General features: G+C 43.9%; 1 protein-coding gene across 5 annotated transcripts in view; it reads right to left on the reverse strand.

The window, feature by feature from the left end:
• NPAS3 (neuronal PAS domain protein 3) overlaps positions 1-22,164 on the reverse strand; it is an 888,615-nt gene that overhangs the window by 681,365 nt on the left and 185,086 nt on the right. The gene's annotated exons all lie outside the window — the stretch shown is intronic.

The following is a 22,164-nucleotide window of genomic DNA, read 5'->3' on the forward strand; positions in this document are numbered from 1 at the left end:
ACTAGGGTGCCTATTCCGAACTACCGGTACACCTCGTTTCACGAGGAGTAATGGTAGTTCGGAATAGGCACCTAGTCCGAACTACCTAGTTCGAGCCCTGTGTAGCCGCGCTGCACGGGGTTCGAAGCAGCGGGGATTTAAAAATGGCGGCTGCCCGCTTATGCTAATGAAGCCCGGGAAATTCAAATCCCGGGCTTCATTAGCAAGTGCGGTATGCATACATTACCCCGCTAGTTCGAACTAGCGGGGTAGTGTAGACATACCCTGAGCTATTTTCATGTGACCTCTAACATTGGAATCCCACACTCCAAAAGAAGATTCATTTGAATGTGTCTATCTCACAGAAATGTCTTGGGATAAGACTTAGTTTGGTACAGTTGTGGTTTACAGGACACCTTGCTACGCCACTGATTTTCCAACTCAGTTTACTGAGTCTTTATTTGACCTCGGCTTGGAGTCACACAGGTTTATTGTCCTAGGCATCTTCATTTTCCATAAAGAAGTCTTTTTTAGTAATTTAAGGTTTGATACCTGCCTTGTGACATCTAATAGTAAACACTTGTAGCTGGGCACACATTTTCGACTTTGCTTTGGGAGTGAGTTTGGCCATCAGAGACTGGAAGGAAAGGAGATGTCTGTGTGTTCTGATGACCTGTCACCTTAGGTTTCTGATGATCTATCACCTTTGTTCCCATGGGGGGGAGGGGGGAGAAGACACGTTCCTCTTGCCTACCAAGTATTCTAATCCCTCTGAAGTTATTGTAGAGGTTTGGGATTTTTCTAACACAAATGGCCCTGATTTGAACTCTGAACAGTATCAGAGATATCTGCATGGTAATTTCCATAGGTATTTAAAACATGCACAATTTTTACAACATGTTCTGACATTTGGGGGAAAAAATCAAGAAACTGGTATAGCCTGTGCTGAGCACCCGGACTCCCCATAGCACTGGTGAAATCAAGGAAAAGAGTGTCTGGAGAGATGAAAAAAATTGGCAGAGGTTTTCTGGGATACCAGCGTTCTTTCACCAGCCCTGTAATCCCCATTGTATGAGGAAGAAGGGATGTGTCGAAAGAGGAGATTTTTCCGAAATTTGGCCCTGTGTAGATGAAAGAAAAGTGGAAAAAGATACACAAATTGTGAAACACAATTTGTGTATCTTTTTCCGACTTTTCTTTGTAATGTAGACCTAGCCTAAGATCTCAACTAATCTCCACAAATCAGTTAACCCCTTATTCTGCAGTTTACTCATTCTCCCTGTTCCATTACCAGTTTTTACTCATCTGTGGAATCCTGTGTAACACAGCAAAATTTACTACAGTAGGAACCATGGGCCACTGCAGACCACAAAATGTAAATAAGCCTACTGTTTTCAGTAGCTCTTTAAAACATCATAGCAACTCTGACTTTGATCATTAGTCAAAGCTTAAAATCCAGTGAAGCAGGAGTCTGATGCTAGAGTAGTAAAGTAATATCTTGAGAAGGCTTGCTGAAAAGTCTGACCCCATCAAGACCAAGATAAATCCTCTTAAAATCCCCACTCTAAATTGGTGGTAACAGAGGAGCACTGTGGATCTCAGGAAAAGTGCAGGGAATTCCATAGATTTCCACAAGCCACATGAGAAGAGATTAATAAGAATTGCCTTTTTTTCATTTATTGTTTTAGTCTCAGTTAATGCTTGCTTATAGGTGAAATACATATGTGAAATGGCTATGCACTTCAGCATGCAGGTTAAAAACTTCCCTAAATGTTAACCTTTTCAAGCAGTATTTTTTTAATTAAACATTAAGAAAAACTTTACCTTCTATTCTACTCTATATGATTTGCTGCTGCTTCTACACAAATGCCACTCAACCTCATTCCTGCTGTTCCACTGCTCGTACATGTGAGATCACAAATCAGAGATCGAGTGCCTGGATCTTTCACAAACTGAAAGTTAATTAAAATATGGTAAGGACAGAACAAATAGGGTAGGACAGTGTGTTCATCAGTGACTACAGTTGTCAGTTGTCCAGTTTTCAACTGGAATGTCCGGTCAAGAAGGGACTTTGACAGCTCTGGCCAGCAATTTTGATTAGGCCTCTAAAACTCAAGTCAGCAGTGAAGCATGGCTAAGGCAAGCTCTCTGCCTGCCCTGGATCCATGCTGTTCCCAGAAGCGGCCAGCATGTCCTGCATCCTCTAGCTGCTATGTAGCCAGGGAAGCCAGCAACCATGACTAATGGGAGCTGCAGGGATGGCACCTGTGGGCACAGAAAGTTCATAGAGTTCCCTGACTCCTCCACATAGGAGCCGGTCATGTTGGCTGCTTCCAGAAGCTACCTTAAGTAAGCACTGCCCAGAAGGAGCTCTCACCCTAAATCCTCTCCCTCATTCTCGAACCCCATCCCACCTAAGCCCCCTGTTGCTCCAAAACTCCTCCCAGAGACTGCAAACCAGACTTCCTCCTGCACCCCAATCCCTATATCCCAGGCCTGAGCCCTCTCCCACACCACAACCACCTGCCCCAGCCTGGAGTCTCCTCCTGAATCCTAAACTCCCAGAACCCATATGCCCAGCCAGAGCTGCCACCCCCTCATGCACTCCAACCCTCTGTCCTAGCCCTGTGAAAGTGAGTGAGGTGGGGGAGAGTGAGCAATGAAGGAAGTGGAAGATGGATGAGTGAGCAGAGGTGGGGCCTCAGAGAAGGAGCAGGGGCAAGGCAAGGCTGTTCACTTTTGTGCAATTAGAAAGTTTGCAACACTATCACTGACTTATGTAAAAAAAATTTTCAAGGATTGGGTGAACCTGTAAGTTTAGGGGATCGTAACTCAATCAAGTCTGACACTAGCTATTTTATTTCCTTTTGTAAAAATTGATTTAACTTTCATCATCTATACTAAACACCATCAAATTAAACTGACAGCAAAGTACAATTCATCCAGACCTTCAATTTAAATTATGCCAAAACCTAATTCTGGGTAGAGAGAGGCAGTTAGTAAAAGAATAAGATCTTAAATCTTCACCTAGACATATGTTCAGAGCAATGACTAGCAATCAATTTAACCTCTTTTTCTTGTACACAACTCAATGGCTATTTTATATTTGTTATATGCTAAATGGTTTTAACTTTTTTTCCACATTATAAATATGGCAATTTATACCATTCACACTGTCAGCTGTGAAATACTAAGATATATCTCATCATGCTATACAGAAAGGGAAGTTAAATTTATGAATTTACCAATGAGGCTAGTCATATTTTGCAAATTGCTTTTCCCTTTCAGACCACTAAAAAGATTGAATAAGCAACTCAAAACAAACAAGTCTCCTGCATAAATGTGATTTACCAAAATACTCTTTCCCCCCTTTTAACATCACTGCTTGCATTCAGTGGAAGCCCATATATCCATATGGGTTTAGGGTTTTAAACTCTAAGATGATAAATTATTGTATAACTTGATTGACACAGGATAGCAATTTAAAGATATGTATTTTTTAGATTCTAGCTACAGTTCAGATAAAATCTCCAGATTACAAAATATTCTTTGCCTGATGTTGTATTTATATTGCACTTGCTTTAGAGTTACAGTTCAAAGTCAAGTAGAACTGCATCACTCTATGTATTAGCCCTGCAGCTATCATAAACTACAACTGGTTGCTCTGTAAGCAATGAAACAAATTCTCTGTAGTCACCATAGAAATCAGATGGAATGCAGTTTCCTGCTGGTTTGTTACACTGTATTGGAATAATGATAATGTAACTACAGCCTTCTACATTAAATGATGCAACAAAAACATACATGCTCTTCTTTCAAAGATTTTATTAGTTCTTCTCTTCTACAGTTAAAGCTTTCTATTGCTATTAATTTACATAACCTTTTATTTAATCCCATCAGTATTTCAAATGAAACAAAACAAAAAATCCCAGACTATTTCACTTCAACTCTGTCTAAAACATTTTTTCTGGTACCATAACCACAGACATGGAGAACTACTAAAATGTGTGTCAAACATTACCTAGGGCTGAACATCCACGCCTGCCTCACATTCTACATCCCCTCTTACAATGTTGAAATACATCCTTTCCATGGTACATTTAACTTACATCAACCCCCAAAACAAAAAGCTTAATGTTTCTCTGGAATTGACTTTTGTGATTCCTGTGAACCAAACATATCAGTTTCTTTTGTACATTCCTTTTAACTTTAAAATTTTACTTTTCATAAACTCAATGCAGCCAACCTTTTATTTGGTGCTCAACAAACAGTTTCCTTTGTATCTCAGTTACAATGTTGATCCTTATGCCAGTATTTTTCTATTAAGCCAAAAACAACAGGGCAGATACCTCACTGAAATCATGCACCTCCTTTGAGATCAGTGAGCTAGACTGCCCAATGTGATAGAGCTGTGTGCAGGATGAATTGGGGGGCACTTTGAAGCAACCCTTAGATCCCCCGATCTTGCATTTACGCAGAGGGGATAGTCTCCTGGTCACCTAAGCTAACGTTAGTACTGCTTTATATCACCAGAAAGTGTATAGAACCCTTAACAAGCTAGAGAAGCTGTCCTAAATGTCATAACAAGCAGCCAGAGAGATTGCATAGTGTGAAAGCAGAATTTGTCCAATCAAATTTGACCTTTAATACAAAAAGCTTTTACACCTAACAACTTACAATGAACAAAATATTTCAACATCAGCAATGAGTTTCTTAGTTTACTTTACAGGTGCCTAAGGCTAATTCCTTGCATAAAGTCTGATCCTGCTCACACTGAATTCAATTGCAAACCCATAATTTAAATTAATGACAGTGGGACCCTAATTCTATACTTATAAGAATTAATTAAAACAGAGGAAACTATTTGCTTCTTACTTTTGATAAGCCCATAGCCCAGCATTGTTTCTTTGTTCCCTCTCCCTAAAGTGCTTCTACCACTTTAGTTTTTCCAAACACAATGCTTTTTTATATTAGAAAAGTGAGGAGCAGGATTTATCATGTGTGTAATGCAAGAATACATCATTTAAATCTTTTTTTTTTTTTAGAGAAAGCTGTGGGGAAACCTCAGGATCTGTTTACACAGGATACAAGCTTTAAAAGTCATAAATCAGAGAACAGAGAGATTCCACAAGTACTGGATTAAAACCTCTAACATCAAACCTTATCACCAGTTTGAAATATTTGACTGTGCAAAATCAACAGAAAGGCTCTTTTAAAAAGAATCCTGTCATTTCTTTCCTCCTCATAAGCACTGCCAGTTTCCCAATGCTCTTTTGACAGTATAATCAGTCAATTCAATCAGAGAAATTCTATAGTACAATGGTAATTTTCTCACACTTTTTTCCTTTACACTGTCAGTTCAAGCCACCTGCTGAAAGCATTGATGTGGAACAGCTCAGTATTAGCTCTGAAATTAGTACCAGTCCCAAGTTAAATACCTGGCACTTTCAGTGTGGGATAGACACTGTTAATGGCATATAAACCCATCAGTTGCAATCAGCATATTACTTGAGCAAGTCTCTTTCGAAGTCATTCAGAATGTATCTTGCCAGTAATCACAGCATTAGACACCCTTCCCCCAAAGAAGTTAGTATAAGAATGGTTTGAAGAAAACACACACACACACAAACACACCTATTCTCTGTTTTTTATCAGGGAATTTCTACCACTCTAAGGATCCTCTCTCAAATATGTTGGGATAGCACCTATTTATGACATCTTACTATTTCATTTTATTTATATATGTAAAATATTAAGTGTCCAGTAGCTCCTCAGGCATATTTTAAAGTGTACAGTACAGAATATAATTGAGAACTGACAAAGTCCTTAAACAGAACAAAGTATAATTAATATTAATCCAATGGACAAGACTCAACTTCCTTCTAATATAGTAACTGCCATTTGTATCATCTCTTGTGTCATACAAATCTTTCAGTTTCCTTGGCCTACTTAGCTCAGCAGGTAGGCCCATGTGCATGAATCAGGCAACAATGATAAAAGGCATTTACTATAGACTCCTCACAGGGTCATCAATGGACAACCTGTACAAGATTTATGCTTTAAATAATAAATGAACTAAACACCTTGAGGTAATTGGCTGTGTGAAGCCTCACACTAGGCCAGATAGCTTGTCTGTACAAAGTAAAATAAGATTAAATAATAAATGAACAGTGCAGAGGTTTTCTAACCAAACTAATTCTACATGTTTTTTTAAGTGCAAGCTGTTCATGAGTTGAGATGTTTTAAAGATTTTATGCTGGTGTCAAGGGGCACTCTCTTTCTTTGTCAACAGTAACCACTTCAAAGGTCTCCTTTCTTTTGGTGATAATGTTAGGAACTCAGTTACTATCCTTCTCTGTGCATGATAATGCAAACATCCTACTGAATAATGCAATTGTGTCAAGAGTCCACCAAGTGCTGAAACTCTAGTTCAATTCTCCAATTACTGAGCTAAACATCAAGCCAACTGAACACAATATCAAAGTTTTTGAAACATTATTTTGACTCATATCAATCTTAATGACAATTTATTGCTACAAGTACTACAAAGACAGAACTTCAGATGGATTCCCCAATATGATTATATTGTTCAGCAATGCCAGAAGAAAAACCTAAGGCAGTGGATGTGGTTTAATTAGGCCACAGACTTATCCATATAAAATATGTGAAGAGTTTTTGGCAATAAATTGTATGGTACAGGTCATCCCTTGCTAGGAGCCCTGAACCCCACTTCCACAGTTTTATTAAGAGATGCTTTCCTCTAAATCTCACAATCTATTAATCTGAAAATGGTGTACCTTCCATAACAAGTGCCTGTACAAGACACTTGACACAAGAAGGCACAAGCAATGAGAATGGTTGTCTCTGCCCCACTGTGTTCCCAGATATTACCAATTGCTTCCCTAATATTGGACAAAAACACATCTGTTCCCCAGTCAGATTGGTGTACCCCATATTCCCCACTAAGATATGTCCACAAGCAATGGCCAAATGCCTTTGGTCACATCAATTTGGTAATCTCTACTCAACTGGCCTTAATCTGTGGATGCTTCACAGCTCCCACCAGACATTCTGTTGAAATATTTCAGACCAAATAATTGTCACCCTAAGACACAATGTACCTCATGCGATACTGTATCACATGTTCATCACTCTTATATGATTCTGATATAATTTAAAGTATTCCTGGTGTAGGATCATCTGAAATCACAATACAATGCACATCACCATCTTGTTAAAATGAGTGTATCAAAATTGGATACAGATTTACTTATGATTGTTACTGAAATATACTATAGTTCTGGGTAATGTCCTCAGACTATTTTCTCAAAGACAATTGTCACACAAGCAAGCCAGCTAGATGCTAAAAGGCCATTACTTATTTAATCAGAGATTCACCAGCTGGGGAGATATAAACAATATATTTGCAATTCTCCTGAATTACATGTGGCAGAGCAAGTATACAAAGGAGTTGCATGACTACGTGATCCAGCAAGAGCTTTTCCAGAAAAAAGGGTCAGAGTATAGAGGAGGAGGGGCAGAGAAACGACATCTGACCACCTCACTTCTCTGCATGTCTAGTTGGGACTACAAGACAGTTTGAAAGACAGTAGTAGCAACATTGAACTGGAAGAAAAAGAACGGTTACTTACCTGTAACTGTTGTTCTTCGAGAGGTCAGTTCCTCGCTTGGCCTTACCGCTAAACAAAACAGTGGCCAAAATTACTAATGCCCTGTGGCAGACGCCGGCGACCTTGATCCCTACCTTAAAAGGGGTCGAGATGCATTATTTTGTCCCGCACTCGGGGCATGAACATCTGTATTCGCAACCCATCCCAGGATCCTTGGTCGTGCAGGCCGCGGCCCAAAAGGAAAGGCTTCCCCAGCCTGGCCCATCTCCAAAGGCGAGGGAGCCTAAGCGGATGGATTTAATGGGCTGTAAGGTTTACGCCACAGGTGCGGTGCAACTTCGTATCGCTAACCTACAGGCAATGTTGAGCAGGTATGCCTTCAACACCTGGCAAGCTGTGGAGAAATTCAGGGACAGGCTCCCGGCGGAGGACCGTCAGGAGTTCGCAGCCATTGCTTCGGAGGGGAAGGTTATCGCCCGAACCGCTCTCCAGGCATCCCTGGACTCAGTCGATTCGGCAGCCCGCACTATGGCATCTGGCCTTGTTATGCGTCGGGGTGCCTGGCTCCAAGTTTCGGGGATTCCCCCTGACGTCCAAAATACGATCCAGGACTTGCCTTTCGAGGGCAAAACTTTGTTCTCGGAGCACACCGCCTCTAGGCTCCATACGCTAAAGGACAGAAGGTCTATCCTGATGTCCTTGGGCATCCACACGCCTGCCCTGCAGTGTCGCCAGCTGCCCTATAGGCAACAGGGGAGGGCACTCCCCAGGTCCTCCCTGGGGACTACTGGAGGCGTTGCTCCCGGGCCTCCGGTGGAGGTTCTGGGGCGGTTGTGCACCCCCAGGGCCCTGAGGGTCGCCGTCGTCGCCCCAGGGCAGACAGCCAGCGGGGAGGGCCCCCACGGCCCTTCCCATCAGGGCAAGCCGCAATTTTGATGCGCTCTTCAAGGGTTCCGCACCAGTCTCCCACTCTGGCCCCCTGTTTGGGGCCAGTCTATCCCTTTTTGCCTGTGCGTGGGCACTAATCACATCAGATGCCTGGGTATGAAATATAGAACATGGAGGCTATTCCATCCCTTTCTTGGGCCCACCACCTTCAAACCCCCCTTCCCTGTCCCCCTTCAGGGACACCCCTGTGTCAGGAGGTGTCTGTGCTCCTCGCAAAGGGAGCAATAGAGGAGGTTCTCCCACACCTGCGGGGAAGGGGATTCTACTCCCGATATTTTGTTGTCCCCAAACTGAAGGGAGGAGTCCGTCCCATCTTGGACCTCAGAAAGCTAAACAAGGCAGTCATAAAACAAAAATTCAGAATGGTGACCTTAGCCTCTGTCATCCCAGTGCTACAGTTAGGAGACTGGTACACAACCCTCGACCTCAAGGACGCGTACTTCCATGTGGCGATCAGAACCAGCCACAGGAGGTTCCTCAGGTTTATGGTTGGCCAACACCATTTTCAGTTTACGGTGCTCCCTTTTGGCCTGTCAACGGCACCAAGGGTGTTCACCAAATGCATGGCTGTGGTTGCGGCATTTCTCTGTAAGCAAGGGTGCACGTGTTCCCGTAACTTGACGATTGGCTAATCCAAGGTCGCTCGTACGAGCAGGTGAGATCTCACGTGTCACTCACGAAGGCCCTCTTTCTAAAGCTCGGGCTCATGCTGAACGAGGAGAAGTCATCCCTAATCCCCTCTCAGCATCTCGAATTCATGGGGGCCCTCCTAGATGCCAGGGTAGCAAGAGCGTTCCTGCCCAGGAGCAGGTTCCTCTCCATACTGGAGCTGATTTCAGGGCTAACCCGGTCTCTTATCACGACCCCTCGGGTCTGCTCAAAGCTCCTGGGTCATATGGCTGCATGCACGTACACGGTGCGTCACGCCAGGATGAGGATGAGGCCTCTGCAGGCATGGTTGGCGAGGGTGTTCAATCAGTCCCGGGGTCTTTGGGATTCAGTCATAACAGTGCCCACAGAGGTCCTGACCACCCTAGAATGGTGGACCCAGGAGGGCGTGGTGTGCAGTGGGGTACCTTTCAATGCTCCTCCCCCCTCCTTCATGTAGGTCACCGACGCCTCCGACCTGGGCTGGGGAGCACACCTGGGGCAGCACAGGACTCAGGGTCTGTGGTCCCCCTTGGAACAGACCCTTCACACAAACGTCCGGGAATTGCGAGCGGTGAGAAGAGCCTGACGGGTTCTACCGGGACGCTCAGATTTGATGCCATGCGCCGGAGTAAATCCTGATGCGTGCAGGCATCCATAGTAGGCAGGCTCGGTGCCGGGTCTGCCAGAGCCTCATCAGGGGATGACGACGAGGATGACTCTTTCATCGGTGCCGGGCCGGTCGGTGCCAACTGCGGTGCCGGCTGGACGTCTTGTGTCGCCTGCGGGTCCGACTCTGGCACCAGGGCCTCTGCTGCTAGGTCAGAGGGGGGAGGTCGAGACAACGATGCCGAGGGCTGTGATCGGTGACCCGAAGCCTCTGAAACCAGAGAAGGGGGTACCGGCCCCTGCCATTGGTGGTAGGCCCAAGGAGTCCAAAAGGGCCACTGCAGATGCGGGGGCCAGGTTTGCTGTGGATGGTCGCGGCGGTGTTGGGAACGGGACGTGTGGTTCGAGGATGCCCCCAATGACCCTGAACGGATGGAAGTTGCGTCCAAATCTGACGAGTAGTGGACTCCGGCCAGGGTGGAGCCGACGAAGAGTGTGGGGCAAACCTAGCCATAGACCCTGGCTTGCCCGCATGAGTACGGCGGGGACAGACGAGTTGCGGCAGCGGGGGACCCATGCCCAGTGCTGGGAGACTTGCTGCCAGCTGCGGCACCGGGGGACCCATGCCCGGTGCCAGGAGACTTGACGCCGCTGGATGTGGCACCAGGGTGCCCAGGCCCGGTGCCGGAAGAGTAGACGCTGCTAGTTGCGGTACCGGGGTGCCGAGGCCCGGTGCCAAGAGAGTGGCCGCCAGCAGCTGCGGCATCGGGTTGCTTAGGCCCAGTGCCGGGACCGTTGTTGCTGACTGTGGCACCGGGGTGCCTAGGCCCAGCGCCAGGAGAGTTATTGCTGGTGTACGCGGTACCTGGGGACGCAGGCCCGGTACCAGACACAGTGCAGTGGGAGCAGCCGATGGCTGCGGCACTGGCGAAGACCACAGAGTCGGTGCCGGCGCTTGTGATGGCACGGAGACGGACGCCGATTCCTGGAGGCCAGGTACCGTGGAGGAGAGTGGTGCCGAAGTGGACGCCACATGGCTGTGGGAGTACGGCACTGGTGCCGCCAAACAAGGGGCTGGCAAGGAACTCAGCTGCGCCAAGGGTCAAGCGCGGCCCGAAGCTGAACGGGGCTGGTGACCCGGCGTTGAAAGCAGTGTCATGGTAGCGATCGGTACTGACCCCACATGGGATGGTCCCGACGCATAAGTCGCCTTAACATGCGGAGGCAAGGCCGTAGCCAACTCAGCCTCTGGCGAGGGCGACCTTGACCCTTCCGTCTCAACCGACGACGGGGGGGAGGTAGTGAGGTTAATAAGGTCCTGCGCCGCTTCGAATGTGTCCAGCGTGGATGGACGGTGAGAAGGCAAGCGCCCCAGACTATCGAGACCTCCTCGCCGACTGTGGCGTACCGCAGCCAATGTGTGTACCGGTGAGCCGGCACTGCGGTACCTGACCAAGGTAGTCTTTTTTGAAGGGGACCTTAAACAGGACTTTTTCACCCTCTTGGATGGTGGAGAGTGAGACCGGTGCCGGGATCTCGACGCGGACGCGCGGTGCCGGTGAGGGGCCTCACGCGTGGATGCCGGTGCGCTGTGCACCATAGGCTGTTCCGGCGGCACTGGTTGTAGCGCTGTCTCCATGAGAAGTTTTAGGCGGGAAACCCTTTCCCTCCTCGTGCGGGGCTTAAAAGACTTACAGATCTTGCAAGCAATTGCGAGATGGGCCACATCCAGGCACTTAAGGCAACTGTCGTGTGGGTCGCCTCTGGGCATAAACTTCCCGCAGTCAGCGCACACCTTGAAGCCTTGCAGCCCTGGCATTCCTCACCCCCAAGGGGGGGGAGGGACAAACAAAGAACCTAACTATCTAGCTAAATGAACTATTTACAGATAAGTGATAGAACGGGAACCATTAACTAACTAAGGGTATGTCTACACTACCACCCTAGTTCGAACTAGGGTGGTAATGTAGGCAACTGGAGTTGCAAATGAAGCCGGGATTTGAATTTCCCAGACTTCATTTGCATACAGCCGAGCGCCGCCATTTTTAAATGTCCACTAGTGCGGACTCCGTGCCGCACGACTACACGCGGCACGGATTAGGTAGTTAGGACTAGGCTTCCTAGTCCGAACTACCGTTACTCCTCGTGAAAGTAGTCCAAAAGCTAGTCTGAACTACCTAGTCCGTGCTGCGTGTAGCCGCGCAGCACAGAGTCCGCATTAGTGGACATTTAAAAATGGCGGCGCCCGGCTTTATGAAAATGAAGCCTGGGAAATTCAAATCCCAGGCTTCATTTGCAACTCCGGTTGCCTACATTACCACCCTAGTTCGAACTAGGGTGGTAGTGTAGACATACCCTAAGAGACTAAGAGAGATAGAGACTTTCCAACGACCGTCATGGCGGTAAGAAGGAACTGAGGTGCGGCAGCGCCGGCAGGGGTACTTATGCGCCGCCATGGTGGCACCACTCCAGGGGGCGCCCTGCCGGCGCTACTGGTACCGCTAGGGAAAACGCTCCGGAAGACGCGGTGCGCACACCTACTTCGAATGGACAGGAGCAACCGCTCGAAGAAGAATGGTCCTAACTGAAAGACTTTCAGGTTAGTATGAACTGCTGAAGGTTTTTGGGAGAGAGAAACTTTTTTGTTTTCAGATCTTACTGAGCTTGGTAATGTTTGGGAATCAGATTGTGGTTTTATAACAGGTTTTTTTGTGTAACCAAATCTGACTTGTACATCTTTATCACTTATAATCACTTCAAGTCAATCTTTCTCTAGGTCAGTGTTTCTCAACCTATTTTTATAAAGTATCTCTTCCCCCCTCCCCCAAAAAATTATAAGTACCCCCAGTACCTACAGTTTTCAGACACACAAAATTTTTTTCTACCATTGCAACACATTTGTTTAAACAACTTAATTATAGCCAGGTGGGGGATGAAATTTTTGGGTGTAAAAAGTACAAAAATAATAAAGTGCTGTAAAACTTAAAACAAAAATTCAGTTTTCTCTAAATTTCAGTTGTGTTGATGTACCTGCAGACTTCTCTCGAGTACCCCTAAGGGTACTCATACCACTGGTTGAGAAACACTGTTCTAGGTAATAAACTTGTTTTATTATTTACCTAATCCAGTGTGTATTTGGATTGAAGTGCTTGAGAGTCTACTTGAGACAAGACTGGTGTGTATAAACATTACCCTTTGTTGAAGTGTCAAACAAAGAGTTTATATTGCACAGGAGTCCACTAAGCAGCATGAGTGTAAGTCTGGGGCTGGAAAATTTGTGGGTGTTGCCCTGTATGTCGTACATGAGTGGCTGGGAGAGCATTCATGTAATTTTGCTAGGAATGACTTTACATGCTAATGGGTGGATAAGAACAGAGCCTGAAGAGGTTGCTTATCACTAGCAAAGCAGTGCAAAAGGTACCCTGGGTTGCAGAGTTGTATGAACTCAGTGATTTAACAGTCCAGACTGTCCCCTAGGGAATGTCAGTCTCCCCAGGAAAAAAATCCTGGATCTGCCCCAAATCCCTCATGGCTCTGATCATCTAATCAAACTCCTTATGCTTTCCTTAATTATTATCACCAAGGTGAAAAGTAATTATGCACAAACTTAATGACAATTTATTACAAGGATTGTCAGATTACTTCCCAAAGTATACTGTATATACTTTGGGGAATTTTTCCTTAACCCAGGGGTTCTCAAACACCTTGAAAGAGTGGACAACTTCTTTGTAGAGAAGCATGTTTTTGTGGAGCAGATTCCCCCATTTTCATAATGGTGTCACAGCCATTTGATATCCCCATTACAACTACAGCAGTCACTTATGTGGAAGAGTAATGTTGCAAAATATTTAAATGACCTTTTAAATCTTCTTTTAATATGATTTAAGCGCTTATTACGGACAAAGAGATAAAACCATACAACCAGCAATCTACAGGCCACAATTTAAAAAACTCTTTCTAAAGCAAACAAGTTAAATACATTTTGTTATTTATATTTAGGCATCATAAAATATTGCAGATGCTGGGCATTCCAGAGACAGGAGGAAGCCTAAAGCAAATGGACTATGAATTCAGGTTCATCACTCACAGACCAGATCCTCAGCTTATACGAGTTGTCATAGCTACAGTAACTTAAAAAGCTTCGCAAATTTACAGTAGCTAAGGATCTGGTCTTACATTTTTATGGAATCCCCTTTCACTGAAAAAGAAATATGGCAAATTGCCAGAAAGTGTTCTATTTAGTTGACTTAGCCTTGCACTGTTCTCATCCCTGAAATGCTTGGAATGTAAAGTACCTTCCAATGCATTGGTACAGTACTTCCTTGAGCAGCTATCCAATGGCATACCTCTCACCTTCTGGCTCAAATATATGGTAGAAGCTTCTTTAAAAATGTGGAATTACTTGGAACACTTCCCCTGAAACTCTGGTCTCTTCAAGTGATCTAATTTACTCTCTGCCCTTTTCACATTGTTCAATTTTTTTCTTATGGCATTTTCATGTTCTTGAGCAAAAACAAATTCGGGGTTCCGGCTTCTCTTTACCAAACATTAGCCAAACCCCTCCTAATTGTCATTGTAAGTGAAGCAATTATTTCTCTTGGCCAATCAAATTCCTTTTCCAGTCACTTAGCACCATCTAGATGGCTTTTGTCTATCTTATCTTCCTCTATTTTACCTCCTTCCCATGTCTTAAAAGGGCAATGGTATTTTCTTTCATTTATTATTTTAAACAAAATGTTAATTCTTTTTTTATTCTTTACAATCAAACCAAACAGTATACATTCATGTGACTCCTGAACAAACTGCCATCTAGGGTCCTGTCCTTCCTCAACCTAAATTCTCAGTTTACACTTCCATCTCCCTCTGGCATTAGTAAGCCAAAGCAAAGGCTTTCCCAGCTGTTAATTTGTGCCATTTCTTGCCATCTTTGATTTCAAACAGAAGATGGCTACATATAGGATAGCCGGGAATATATAAAAAGAAAGGAAGAGCTGGATGGAGACCTGCATAGGCCTCACATACAACCCTTCAAAAACTCTGGCTTGACCCCTCTTGCCAACACTCAAGCAAGTACACAGAATACAATAGAGTAGAAAAAGTACCAGTACACACAGAAAAAAATATTAGCAGGAACTGTAAGGACAAGTTAAATAAACCCCCTTAAATATACAAGCAGCATTAATGCATCAGATAATCTGAAGTCTCCATGACCTTGGCAGTATTACAGGGGTAATCTTCAGGTAAAATATATTATTTTTGAACTACTTTAATGTAATAAGCAAAAGCTACTATCCTTCAGTATTAGGAAAGCTTGTCTTGCTACCTATTTATTTTTGGGATGAACACATTTATTAAAGATAAAGCAAGGCAAAAAATCATACTCTGTCCCACTGTGTACTATCATACAAAACTGCAGGATATCAGTGGAGCAAAGTATTATTATATTGTGCAATTATGGAATTATTTTTTCTGTACAACCCACCTTTAAGATGCCAAGGCACAGAGCAATTAGTACTGGACAGTATTGCTCTGCTTAGAGCAGTGTTTTCCAAAGTGTGGTCCACGGCCCAGTACCAGTCCTTAGAAAAAAAATACCGGTCCTCAGAAAAATTTGCATGCACGATCCTTGGGAGAGAGTCCGCTGCCCACAGAGTCTCTGCCAGGCATGCTTCCGGGCAGTGGGGCTAGATCTGGCAGGCGCTAGGAACCAGGGAGAAGGCTGGGCGCGCCGACGCAGAACGGAACCTGGCGCCAGCAGATAAAGCAGCCGGGATTGGGGCCAGGAGGGGGAGTGGCCATGCTGACGCTACCGCCAGGGACCACCGAGGTAGCACGGGCTTCCTGCAGGGTTGCGGGGCAGTTCTGCAGCTGCGCACCAGGTCCTGGAAGTGCGCAGGCTGCTCTCCCTCCTGCCCCAACAGCTGGCGCAGTACCTAAAACGCCGCTCCATCATGCACTGGGGAGGGGGTGGGGATCCGGGACTACGCTGGCTCCAGCTACTCGGGCGGCATGTGCTGCCATGGGGAGCGGAGGAGCAAAGTACGCACTGACCCAGAAGTTGGGGCTGGCGCGGTCCGGGACTCCCCTTCTCCGGAAGGCATCAGGCATGCAACGGAACAGTGTTTCAGGTACCACACTGCTGTTTGAGGGATGGGGGAGCAGCCCACACACTTCCTGGGCCTAGGCGTGCAGCTGCAGGATCCACAGGTATCGGTCCCTGTCCCCTCCCTCCACCCCATCCCCACAAGTACTCTGCCCCAGCACCCACTGGCACTCTGTCACCTGCCCCAGCATGCATTGGCACCCTGCCCCTGAACCCTGTTCCAGCACCCACAAAGCACAGTTGGGGCCAGATTAATGAGGTTTGATGGTTTTGGAGGGGTTGTGGTTTTGTATTTCACTTGTGTGGCCTCAACTGACTTTTCTGTGGGCCAGTGACCCCTGACTCAAAACAGGTTACTCACCCTTCTCATAAATAAAGATGACGATGAAACCTTTTGTGTTTGACAATATTTTATTTAAAAATTAAGCCTGGCCAACAAACCCACAATTGGGACCAAGTCATCATCTGGCCACAGCATCATAATACTCCTGTACACCCCACCCCGACTCCAAATCTGAGGCTCACATACACTGGAACCCCCTGACCTGAGCCTCTCACATCCCCAAACTCCTGCACCCCCTCATCCTCAAATCTTCTGCCACAACACTCCTGCACCATCCACACACTGCAAATCTGTGTCCTGAGCCCCTCACATCCCCAACCCAAACTCTTGCACCCTCAAATCCACAAGCCTATGGCTTGCTCAGCACCCCAACCCTCCACCTGACCCCAACACTCTCCAGCCTGGAGCCCCCTCCTTGAGTCAGCATCCTCTTCTCCACATCCTCCTGCATCCAAATTCCCTCCCAGAGCTTGCACCTCTCACTCTTTCCTACATCTAAATCCCTCATTCACACCCCACAGCCCGCACCTCCGGTCTAAACCCAGTTTATACGCGTTTATATTTTTGGGCCATAAAAAAGGTACTGATAAAAAATTGGGTTCCAACTATATAAAGTTTGGGAAACCCTGGGCCAGACAGTCTACCCAGCTTTCTATCCATCTTACAGTCCATTTACACAATCCATCCTTCCTTTACTTGCTGGCAAGTATACTGGGGAAGACTGTATCAAAAGCTTTGCTAAAGTTGGCACTGGAGGCTATGGGAGGACCAGAGACAATTTATTTGCATATTCATCATTTGCGTAATGAATATGCAAATATGCAAATAAATGTTACCGGTCCTCCATAAGCTTGTGAATGGGTTTACTGGTCCCCAGTATCAAAAAGACTGGGAACCACTGGCTTAGAGGGTTTAAAATAACTGTTCAGCCATCTTAAGTAATATGCAACGATAAAAGCTGCTGACAGAAAGACAACTTTCTAGAAAATCAAAACTTTATCCATTAGCAATACAGGATCGTGGGAACAGAGGCAGTTTCCTAGCTCTACACTATAAATATACTGTGTGAAATCTGAATCCTACAGAATTTCACCTGCTAACATCTATGCTCAGTTCACTTAGAGATAGATATTGTTACCAAATACCATAATGTCTCTGAAGAACAGATAAATACATCTTGCTTTTAGAGCTCAAAGCAAGAAATATTTGTGAAGATCTTCCACAAATTAAAAAAGAACCCAGTGCTTCTCAGTACAGCCTTTAGAAACATCTAAAGAGGAGTCAAGGCAACGTTAGATGGTATATATTTTGTCGGATAATTATACATATTTTAGTAACCTGAACATTACCATGGTGGCCTTTTTATAAATGGACTTATTGTGTGTTGAACGTAAAATTCAGATGTACAATCCCATTTAATTGTCTAATTGGTTAAACATATTAGAAAAACTTAAAACACAACTAATAGTCTAGCGCAGGGTGGCCAACCCATTTAACAAAGAGAGCCAAAACAGTGGTGGAAAAAATGCGAAGAGCCACACCAGAATTGTCGAGTAAAAACAAAAAAATTATTTTTTTTAAAAAAGGAGGCTGCGCCTTTAAGACGGCCACAATCTTGGGTGCGATTTTTAATACCCCGCAGCTCTGACCCAGTATGCACAGGGAAGCCGGGGACCGAGGGGGGAGCTGGCAGTGGGCAGGGGATGTTGGGGAGTGAGAGGTGCAGGAACCGCATGTGCTCACAAGCTGCGGGTTGGCCACGGCTGGTCCAGCAGCACCTTAAAGACTAACAAAACATGTAGATGGTATCATGAGCTTTCATGAGCACAACCTACTTCTTCAGATGACTGGAGTATTAAAAGTCCAGATCCAAGAATAAATAAGGGAAGTGGGGAAAGGAGGGGGAAAAGAAAAAAGAGAAAAAAAATGGTGAATTAGATTGTTCAAGTTAGAAGAAGTTGATAAGAACAATTTGCACCATTGTTTGTTTGGTTGGTTGGTTAAGTCATTAGGATGTGGAAGGCAATGTGCAAGCCAGCCAATATCTTTATTAATTCCTCTCTGATAGGAATGAACCTTTGTGAATGAAGTTAAGTTCCAGTCCTTCGCTGCGTATTTGGCTTGTGGAATTGGCCTGAAACAACAGTAACTTGGAATCTATTAATGAGTGCCGGGGCAGATTAAAATGTTCTCCCAACAGATTTCTATCCTTTTCGGATATCTGATTTCTGTCCATTAATTCTTTCCAATACAGACTGTCCAGTTGGGCCAATATACATGTCCCCACTGCCATGTATATTGGCCAAATTGTACAGTCTCTATGGGAAAGAATTAATGGGGCTGTTCCTCTTCGTCAGGGAGTGATGGGAAAGCAAGGGCTGCCCCCCACCCATCACTGGGCTGGAGTGGCCCTTCCCCGCCATCACAGGCAGGGACAGCACCAGTCAGGCCAGAGCAGCCTCTGTCTGTGGGGCCCTGCCGCGCACTAGTTAACCTTAACTGGTAAGTTTCACCTGCTAGAAGTGAGGCTTACTGGTTAAACAGTTAACTGGTTAAGCCTTCACATCCCTAATGTAAAACATATAATTATTACCCGTTGATCAGTTATGTGTTTTTTTGTTGCCTTAACCCCAAATCAATCTGTGATGACTAAAAATCATTAGCGGCAATCACTCTGTGTTTTTATTTATACAGCAAAATTGATATGGAAAATAAATTTTAAAGTTGGAGACCAAAATATGCAAGGTGTATTGAAAAAATGTACAGTGATCACCGGTACTTTCCATGACTGTCAACTCAAACTAATGGTAGAAATGTAGCTGTGTTAGTCTGGTGCGGCTGAAACAAAAAACAGGACCGTGTAGCACTTTAAAGACTAACAAGATAGTTTAATAGGTGATGAGCTATTAAATAGGTCTGGCCCACAAAAGCTCATCACCTATTAAACCATCTTGTTAGTCTTTAAAGTGCTACACAGTCCTGTTTTTTGTTTCAACTCAAAATAAGTGATTGATAAACTCACAACAAGTGAATAAAATGCAAAATCACACAGCAAATTTTCAGCCTGTGGAATTCACTGCCTCAGGAAACTAGATACATTTTTAAAAATTAAAAAGCACAAGTCTAGAATATGCTTTGAATATATTTGTATATTCTAGGACAGGGGTAAAACAACCTGCAACACACTGCCCATCAAGGTAATCTACTGGCAGGCTGCAAGATGTTTTGTATATGTTGACTGTCCACAGCACATATCTGAAGGCAGAATTTAGCCCTTGTTTCACAGTAGCACATCATATGACTCTGGCACATCACCACTTTAGACTGTGCCAATAAAAATTATCCCCTATATAGAAATTTAAAGCAACATGGGAGTAGGCATGACCATTTTAAGCTAGCTTTCTAATAACTACTTCTACTTACGTTAGTATATTTTTCACTTTAAAATATATCATGCCTATCAAAAAAGTGTCAGAGGTCTGCACAAATATTTGCGCAGGAGTTCCTGTCATTAATGAACAGCCTAGCAATTGTAGGTGGTTTGTTATGTATACATTATATGCACACTGTATTTGCTGAAGTACTCTTTGGGCTGTGTTTTCCATCACTGATTCATAGATTCTATGAACAAGAGACAGGTTTTTCAAATTGTGATCTTGAAAAAAAGATAAATGATGAATTCTATATTTATACTACTAAAGAGAAATTTGCAATCATGATACAGCAATGCTAGAAGAATATGGTGTATGTGTGTGTGATATATTGGCTAGCCTTGCTTATGACTGTGCCTGCAGAGTAAAAATTTCTTTATCCAAGGACATGTTCTTTCACCTTCCCATCTGTCCTGTGAATTTTTTAATGTCTGAGACAGGTGGCCTGTTAGAAACTTAAAACCCTGTGGGTACAAAATATGATTAAAATCTGATGTTAGGTTCTATGATAAAGAAGAGCTCTATGTTTAGTCAAAAATTTGTAACTAACCTGCAAAAATATGTCAAAGGTAATTTGAACTGTACATAACCAAAATCTTTTTAATTCCAGTTCAGCATATGCTGTATCAAAACTTTGCCTGCAATCATTTCCCCAGAGGTTAAATATGTATCATGATAAGTGTACATAGGTGAGTTATATTTATTTGTAGTAAAACCTTTAGTACCTTTAAGAGGTATAGTTTAAATTAATGTTCCATTCATAAACATTATTAATAATAAAGTAAAAGATTAATATATGCAGCTATATAAATTAATAACCTAACATGGTACATGCAGTTAATGCATTCATAATACTTTCTATACAATTGTTGTAACAAACAACAAGTGCATTGTAACTTCTTAAAATTTATGATGACTACAAAGAATTTAAAGAATGCTAGATATGTTATGTTGCCTTTTTATTGTTGTTGGAAGAATGTGCAGCATTTTTTATACTTTCAATTATTACCCACTAAAAATATCAAAAAGTTAAATTGCCATCTACTTAGTGTAAATTCAGGACCTATGCAGAGTTTAAAAGTTTGGTGCAGAATATTAAGTGATGATTGCTGCAGATAATTAATATTTAAAATGTTAAATGATTTATCTTCTTGTAAATAATTAAGAGAATTTTAAAAAGCCAACTAAGAAAATGCTGGATGTGACTGTGCAATATACTGTCATCTGTATTTGTCAGACAATGGTATAGGGATGCACATTAATATCATTTTGCTTGAATTGGGTTTTTTGCTGGGGTTCTAGTTGCTGATTATGTAAATAGGTGAATTCCAAGAGCCTCAGAAATATTCAATGAAATTATACTCCATCGATTGGCACTCTAATCCAACATGTTGTAAGAGACAACAGAGGAAATGGGCCATGAGAAGAAAACTTGGATATATCAATTTTCCATTACATAAAAGTAAAGTGATTGAAGTTTAGCTATTAAACATTGGCTAAAGGCACCTCTAGGTAAAGGTAAATACCACTCTATACACTTGTCAAGGAAGCTGTAGTACTAGGGATTTGTGTCTGATTCCAATTACATTGCCCTGTTGCACAATTGTATAACTTATCTGATATCAGTGCAGCTACTTCTGATACATACTCATGTACGTGAGAGAAGACGTACTGAGAAGTAATGTGGGCTCTGTTCTGTTCTAACTCAAAGCCTATTGAGGCCAGTAGGACTAGAATCTTTCCAGTAGCTTTTGAATCAGGTCCTCATTCTGTCAGACCCTTAATTGAACTTCCCTATCTCTAAAATGGTACTTAGTGAGGAACCTCATGTGGGACAGGTGAATATCTATGCAAATGAGAATGTCTTCTATGTTGAGAGTCACAAACCACATGCCCTCTTCCAGAAAGGAGATTATTGATGCAATAGGTTCTGGATGAATATAATATAATTTAATTAACTTATATGAAGAACTGGTCTCCATACATTAACTTCTTGGGAATCAAGAAATATGGGGGATAGAATCCCTTCTCTTGATACTGGATAGCACCCATTCTATGGACCCTTTCTGATGGAGAGAATTTACATCAACAAAGTGTCTCTTTATGAGAGTGATCCCAGAGAAGGGGTTGGCAAAGAGGGTTCTGGTGGGGAGATGAGATAAACTGGACTGTGTAACTGTCTGGAGAAGCATTACAGCTTTCTGAAAGACCATGTGCTGGAAAAACCACAGCCCTATTATCACTGGGACAGCAGCATCGAGCCCAACCACTGGCTGGCAGCAGTGCAGGTGTGGGAAGTGAAGTGTGCACAAGGCAGCCATAGGCCTGGTGGATGAGGAGAAGGGCATCTCCTTGTCTTTCTCCAGTTCCTGTATGTGTGCGATGACAAGAAGCCTGAGGAAGTCACCACCAGCTCCCAGGTGGCTAAACTCTACAAGCTGCAGCAGCAGATTCAGAACCAGCAGCCAATGG

Source organism: Pelodiscus sinensis, chromosome 5 (genome assembly GCF_052426305.1).
Source record: "Pelodiscus sinensis isolate ZL-2025 chromosome 5, ASM5242630v1, whole genome shotgun sequence".
Taxonomy (NCBI): domain Eukaryota; kingdom Metazoa; phylum Chordata; order Testudines; family Trionychidae; genus Pelodiscus; species Pelodiscus sinensis.